The sequence below is a fragment of the Tachyglossus aculeatus genome, chromosome 4, assembly GCF_015852505.1.
Source record: "Tachyglossus aculeatus isolate mTacAcu1 chromosome 4, mTacAcu1.pri, whole genome shotgun sequence".
Lineage (NCBI taxonomy): Eukaryota > Metazoa > Chordata > Mammalia > Monotremata > Tachyglossidae > Tachyglossus > Tachyglossus aculeatus.
The window spans coordinates 15,463,497-15,470,356 of NC_052069.1; the positions used below are offsets into that span (position 1 = coordinate 15,463,497).

General features: G+C 43.7%; 1 non-coding gene across 1 annotated transcript; it reads right to left on the reverse strand.

The window, feature by feature from the left end:
• Positions 1-5,881: 5,881 nt before the first annotated feature.
• LOC119927447 lies at positions 5,882-6,019 on the reverse strand. Its single transcript, XR_005450449.1, has one exon. It is a non-coding gene; the product is annotated as a small nucleolar RNA SNORA7 (small nucleolar RNA).
• Between the last annotated feature and the right edge of the window lie 841 nt (positions 6,020-6,860).

The window sequence follows — 6,860 nt, forward strand, 5'->3', positions numbered from 1 at the left end:
TAGCCGACGGCAGTAAAGAACCCAACTCCAATGGAGTGTTGAGCTCCAGAATGACTGGCACCTCCATTCTGTGATTCTCAGCCCGGGCAGAACTGCATCAATCATTTTTAATGGCCAATCTGTTAAAAGGGAGTTCTAGCTGATTACTGGTGTAAAAGAAAATAAACACCATGCGTGCAAATCTGATTTCTAAAAAACTGAATCACTTTTGTCAGGTATTTAACTCAAACCAGCAAAACAGGCCATCAAGAGGCAGCATTTAAATGGATGCCTGCAGCGATGTTCAGTCAATGGACTCTTTATTTGTTAAAGATGGATTATTTTAAATAAATTACAGAGCACTTTAACTGAATAAACAGAGTCTCAGTGGCTGTGGCATGCTATACATGCTTAATTGAGCCACAGAAATCCTAAAGGACTACTGAGCTATGTAATCGCCTTTGATTTTGCTGATAGGACCTGATTCTTTAGGCACAAAACTGAGCCATTGAGGGCAGAAAAGCTACACTACCTTGAGGAAAATAGAAAGTTTAATCTGGAATATATACTTATAATATTTCAGAAACCACACGGATGGAGTGTTCCAATAACTGAACACAAGGCAGCTTCAGAAGTGAGCGATCTGCGTGTCATTTTTATTTGAGCTTGATAGGTTAAATGTCCCAAATATTTATGTTGCAGAAACCCACTTAAACACTGCAAAGTGCCACAGATTCGTTGGCAAAATAAAAAGCACCAATCCTCTCATCCTTATCCACCTCAACCTTTCCCTCCCCATACCCAATTCCCACTTACTGTGCTTTGGCACTGATAAACCTGGTAAAGAGCAACATACTTTCAGAGATTTTTTTTTAAATCCTTTCTCAATTAATGGTTCAGTTTGACCTCTTTTTCAAAACATGTTACCGTGATTTAGTATATGTATACCAAAAGCTTCTATGAACAGGAGATAAGATTAGCTCAGAAGTCAAAAGTAGGAAAAAACAGTTTAACTCTTCAAGAGCAGACTATTTGTTTTGACAAACTAGTCTCAAGGCTTTGATTTCTGAGAAGTGACCAAAAAAAGCCATTTTTCAGGGGCTGCCATTTTTTTGTATCGAGGGTGGGTTGTAGTCCCTTTCATACAGTAGCAATAGGATCACTATTTGTCAATATTGCTAAAATGGCTTTGGACGGGCAAATTCCAGATTTCCTTCAAGGACAGCATTCACGAATAAGATTGATTTAGGCCTGTTCTCCTAATAACCACGGTATCTGGATTTTCTCTGCACAATTTCAACACTTCCCACTTTAATAAGCAGCCCCTAAAAACTTCATCCTGAAATTCTTCCTTAAATGAATTGCATTTTCACTTAACATAATTATGCCATACCTGAGAGAGATACACACCTAATAAATTTCTACAATTAAGCCACAAAATCAAATTGATAGATGACCTATTTGCATAACTGAATGCCATATCAACCTCAGTGAAATAAGATGTAAAAAATGATCTGAGCGTATACTGCGAATAGTAAAATGTCCAAGGACTCAACTCAGATGCCACTTTCCATTCTCTGGCAATTGACTTGGATGGACTTCATAGTAGTGATAACAATAATAATGATGATGAAGATGAACAATCAGTCGATGATCTTCGTTGAGTGCTTACTATGTTCAGAGCACTATACTAAGTGCTTGGAAGAGCACAATGCAACAGAATTAGGAGACACATTCCACGACCATGAAGAGCTGACAGTCTAGAGGAGAGATGGACATTAATATGAATAAATGAGCCATTTATAATGTATCATTTCAAGATATTCACATAAGTACTTAGGTGTTGGGGTGAATAGCGAATGTCCAAAGGTCGCAGATCCAAGTAGAAAGATGATGTAGCAAATATTTCTTTCTGCATCAGATATTTAAGAGACATGGCTCAGTGGAAAGAGCCCGGGCTTTGGAGTCAGAGGTCACGGGTTCAAACCCCCGCTCTGCCAATTATCAGCTGTGTGACTTTGGGCAAGTCACTTCACTTCTCTGGGCCTCAATTACCTCATCCGTAAAATGGGGATTAAAACTGTGAGCCCCAAGTGGGACAACCTGATCACCTTGTAATCTCCCCAGCGCTTAGAACAGTGCTTTGCAAATAGTACGCGCTTAACAAATACCATTATTATTATTATAAGACTGTGTTGAAAATACAATTAAGACTTTTTCCTCTTGGCTGGGTCATCACACCACTATGTTAGAAAATATTTGGACAGTGTTAACAGTCATTGGAAAACGTTTAGTGTATATTTACTATTCTTTTTAATTTGTTAATGATGTGCATCTAGCTTTAATTCTATTTGTTCTGCCAATTTTGACTCCTGTCTACATGTTTTGTTTTGTTGTCTGTCTCCCCCTTCTAGACTGTGAGCCCGTTGTTGGGTAGGAACCGTCCCTACATGATGCTGACTTGTACTTCCCAAGCACTTAGTACAGTGCTCTGCACACAGTAAGCGCTCAATAAATACAATTGAATGAATGAATGAATGAATGTAGAAGGGAGAACAATGAACGGTGCTTTGCACAAAAGAAGCACTCAATAAATACCATTGATGGATTGATTGAGAGCGAGCCACGGAAAAGAGGGCTTAATCAATCAATCAATCAATCGTATTTATTGAGCGCTTACTGTGTGCAGAGCACTGTACTAAGCACTTGGGAAGTACAAGTTGGCAGCATATAGTACAAGTTGGCAACATATACAAGTTGGCTTAATCTGGGAAGTCCTCTCGGAGAAGGCCTTTTGGAGAAGATATGACCTTAATAATGCTTTGCAGGTGGAGAGAGTTGTGGTTTGGTATAAATGGAGTGGGTGAGAATTCCAGGCTATGGAAAGAAAGTGGGAAAAGAATTCCAGGCTATGGAAAGAAAGTGGGAAAAGAATTCCAGGCTATGGAAAGAAAGTGGGAAGAGGGGTCGGCAGTGAGAGAGATGAGATTAGTGAGCAAACTGGCGGAAGCGGAGAAGAGAGTGCCGGCTGGGTTGCTGTAGGAGATTATACTTAGGTCAATTCTTCCCATTCAGATGTCTACATAATAGCCATCTGCAAAGTGATAGGCTCAGAATCAATCAATCAATCAATCGTATTTATTGAGCGCTTACTGTGTGCAGAGCACTGTACTAAGTGCTTGGGAAGTACAAGTTGGCAACATATTGAGACAGTCCCTAACCAGCAGTGGGCTCACAGTCTAAAAGTGAGAAGACCTACTGTGAAATGGACCTGCAGTCAGTAGAGGAGCAGCATGGTGTGGTGGATAGACCATGGGCCTGGGAATCAGAAGGTCATGGGTTCTAATCCTGGCTCTGCCACTTATCTGCTGTGTAATCTTGGGCAAGTCCCTTCACTCTGTATGCCTCAGTTACCTCATCTGTAAAATGGGGATATAGACTGTGAGCCCCATGTGGGACAGGGACTGTGCCCAACCTGATTTGTTTGTGTCCATCCTAGTGCTCAATACAGTGCCTGGCAAATAGTAAGTGCTTAACTAATAGCAAAATTATTATTGTTGTTATTATTAATATGGCCTAGTAGAATGAGCAGGGGACCAAGTTAGGCACCCTGCATTTTAACCTCAGTTCTTTCATATTCCTGCTGTGTGATCTCAGCAGCAGTGTGGCTCAGTGGAAAGAGCACGGGCTTTGGAGTCAGAGGTCATGGGTTCAAATCCTGACTCTGCCAACTGTCAGCTGTGTGACTTTGGGCAAGTCACAACTTCCCTGTGTCTCAGTTCCCTCATCTGTAAAATGGGGATTAAAACTGTGAGCCCCCTGTGGGACAACCTGATCACCTTGTTACCTTCCCAGTGCTTAGAACAGTGCTTTGCACATAGTAAACGCTTAACAAATACCATCATTTATTTTATTTTCTTTATTTTTATCTGGGCTGTTGTTTAGCCTCTTTGAGCCTTTCAGCCCCCTCCTCCCCCTCTCCACCCCCTCGCCTTACCTCCTTCCCTTCCCCACAGCACCTGTATGTATGTATATATGTTTGTACGTATTTATTACTTTATTTATTTATTTTACTTGTACATATCTATTCTATTTATTTTGTTTTGTTAATATGTTTTGTTTTGTTCTCTGTCTCCCCGTTCTAGACTGTGAGCCCACTGTTGGGTAGGGACCATCTCTATATGTTGCCAACTTGTACTTCCCAAGTGCTTAGTACAATGCTCTGCACACAGTAAGCACTCAATAAATACGACTGATTGATTGATTGATTGATTGATTGAGCCTGCTTCCTCAAAGAGGACCGAATGGGAATGAGAATGGGAATGAGAATGGGAATAAGATTGTGCTAGATTGTAAACTTCCTATTCCACTGTAAACTCCTTGAGGTCAGGGACAATGCCTACTTACTTTAATGCATTCTCCCAGTTGCTTAGTACAGTGCAACCAGTAAGTAGTCAATTAATACTATTGATTCATTGATTGATTGAATAAGATTCCTGCTTGCCCCATCTTTTGGATTTGGGCCCTTGAGGGACAGGACTGTGCTGAGAAGCAGCATGGCTCAGTGGAAAGAGCATCGGCTTTGGAGTCAGAGGTCATGGGTTCAAATCCCTGGTCTGCCAATTGTCAGCTGTGTGACTTTGGGCAAGTCACTTAACTTCTCTGTACCTCAGTCACCTCAACTGTAAAATGGGGATTAATACTGTGAGGCCCCCATGGGACAACCTGATCACCTTGTAACCTCCCCAGTGCTTACAACAGTGCTTTGCACAAAGTAAGCACTTAATAAATGCCATTATTATTATTATTTTGTACCTACCCCAGCTCTTGACACATCTTGTCTCGTCTTATGCCGTCGAGTCATTTCTGACCCAAAGCGACACCACAGACACATTGCCAAAATCCGCCCTTCCCTCTCCATCCATACCGCTACCCTGCTCATTCAAGCTCTCATCCTATCCCGTCTGGACTACTGCATCAGCCTTCTCTCTGATCTCCCATCCTCGTGTCTCTCCCCACTTCAATCCATACTTCATGCCGCTGCCCGGATTGTCTTTGTCCAGAAACGCTCTGGGCATGTTACTCCCCTCCTCAAAAATCTCCAGTGGCTACCAGTCAACCTATGCATCAGGCAAAATCTCCTCACTCTCGGCTTCAAGGCTGTCCATCACCTCGCCCCCTCCTACCTCACCTCCCTTCTCTCCTTCTCCAGCCCAGCCCGCACCCTCTGCTCCTCTGCCGCTAATCTCCTCACCGTGCCTCGTTCTCACCTGTCCTGCCGTCGACCCCCAGCCCACGTCATCCCCCGGGCCTGGAATGCCCTCCCTCTGCCCCTCCGCCAAGCTAGCTCTCTTCCTCCCTTCATAGCCCTACTGAGAGCTCACCTCCTCCAGGAGGCCTCCCCGGACTGAGCCCCTTCCTTCCTCTCCCCCTCGTCCCCCTCTCCATCGCCCCCATCTTACCTCCTTCCCTTCCCCACAGCACCTGTATATATGTATATATGTTTGTACATATTTATTACTCTATTTATTTATTTTGTTTGTACATATCTATTCTATTTATTTTATTTTGTTAGTATGTTTGGTTTCGTTCTCTGTCTCCCCCTTTTAGACTGTGAGCCCACTGTTGGATAGGGACTGTCTCTATATGTTGCCAACTTGTACTTCCCAAGCGCTTAGTACAGTGCTCTGCACACAGTAAGTGCTCAATAAATATGAATGAATGATTGATCTCTCCCAGAACACCCTGCTCTCCGTCTGCAATCTTTCTGGTAGTGCATCCAGAGAGTTTTCTTGGTAAAAATACAGAAGGGGTTTACTATTTCCTCCTTCCATGCAGTAAACCCGAGTCTCTGCCCTCGACTCTCTCCCATGCTGCTACTGCCCAGCACGGGTGAGTTTTGACTTGTAGCAGATTGCCTCCTACTCGCTAGCCACTGCCCAAGCTAGGAATGGAACGGGTAGGCCTCTGCTTGACTCTCCCTCCCGTAGCTGAGACTGGTAGAGCACTGGAAACTCTCCAGGTGTGACCCTGAGAGAGGGCTTGACACTTAGTAAATACCTAATAAATGCCCCCATTTTCTTGCTGAATTATAAACTCCTGGAAGGTAGGGTTCTTCTTTATTACACTCATCCAAGCACATAATACAGTGCTCTGCATGATGGTGATAGTAATAGTGGTGATGGTGGTAATAATTCATTCATTCATTCAATCATATTTATTGAGCTCTTACTGTGTGCAGAGCACTGTACTAAGCACTTGGGAAGTACAAGTTGGCAACATAAAGAGACGGTCTGCTAGGTCACAGTCTAGAAGAGAGCTTTGAAGGGAGATAAAGAGCTAGCTTGGCGGATGCTCGGGGGGTCGCGTAACTGTTAATGATAACTATTATTTTGGATGCCCACCCAAGTCAGGCCAACGTCATTTGTACCTCCTGCCCGAGGGGCCCGGAAGCCGATGGCGCACTGGCCCCGTTTCTGGTTGGGGGAGGACTGCTCTACCCCCTTCTCATGGCCACCCAAAGGCATCGACGGCCCCCGGTGGGAAAAGCTCGAGGGGATCCGCATGCCCAGGACCACCCATGATGGCATTTGTTAGGCATTTACTATGTGCAAAGCACTGTTCTAAGCGCTAGGGAGGATACAAGGTGATCAGGTTGGCCCTCGTGGGGCTCACAGTCTTAATCCCCATTTTACAGATGAGGTAACTGAGGCTCAGAGAAGTTAATTGACTTGCCCAAGGTCACACAGCTGACAAGTGGTGGAGTGAGGATTTGAATCTGCTGCCACCTTGTACTTCCCAAGCGCTTAGTACAGTGCTCTGCACACAGTAAGTGCTCAATAAATACGATTGAATGAATGAATGAATGAATGAATGAATGA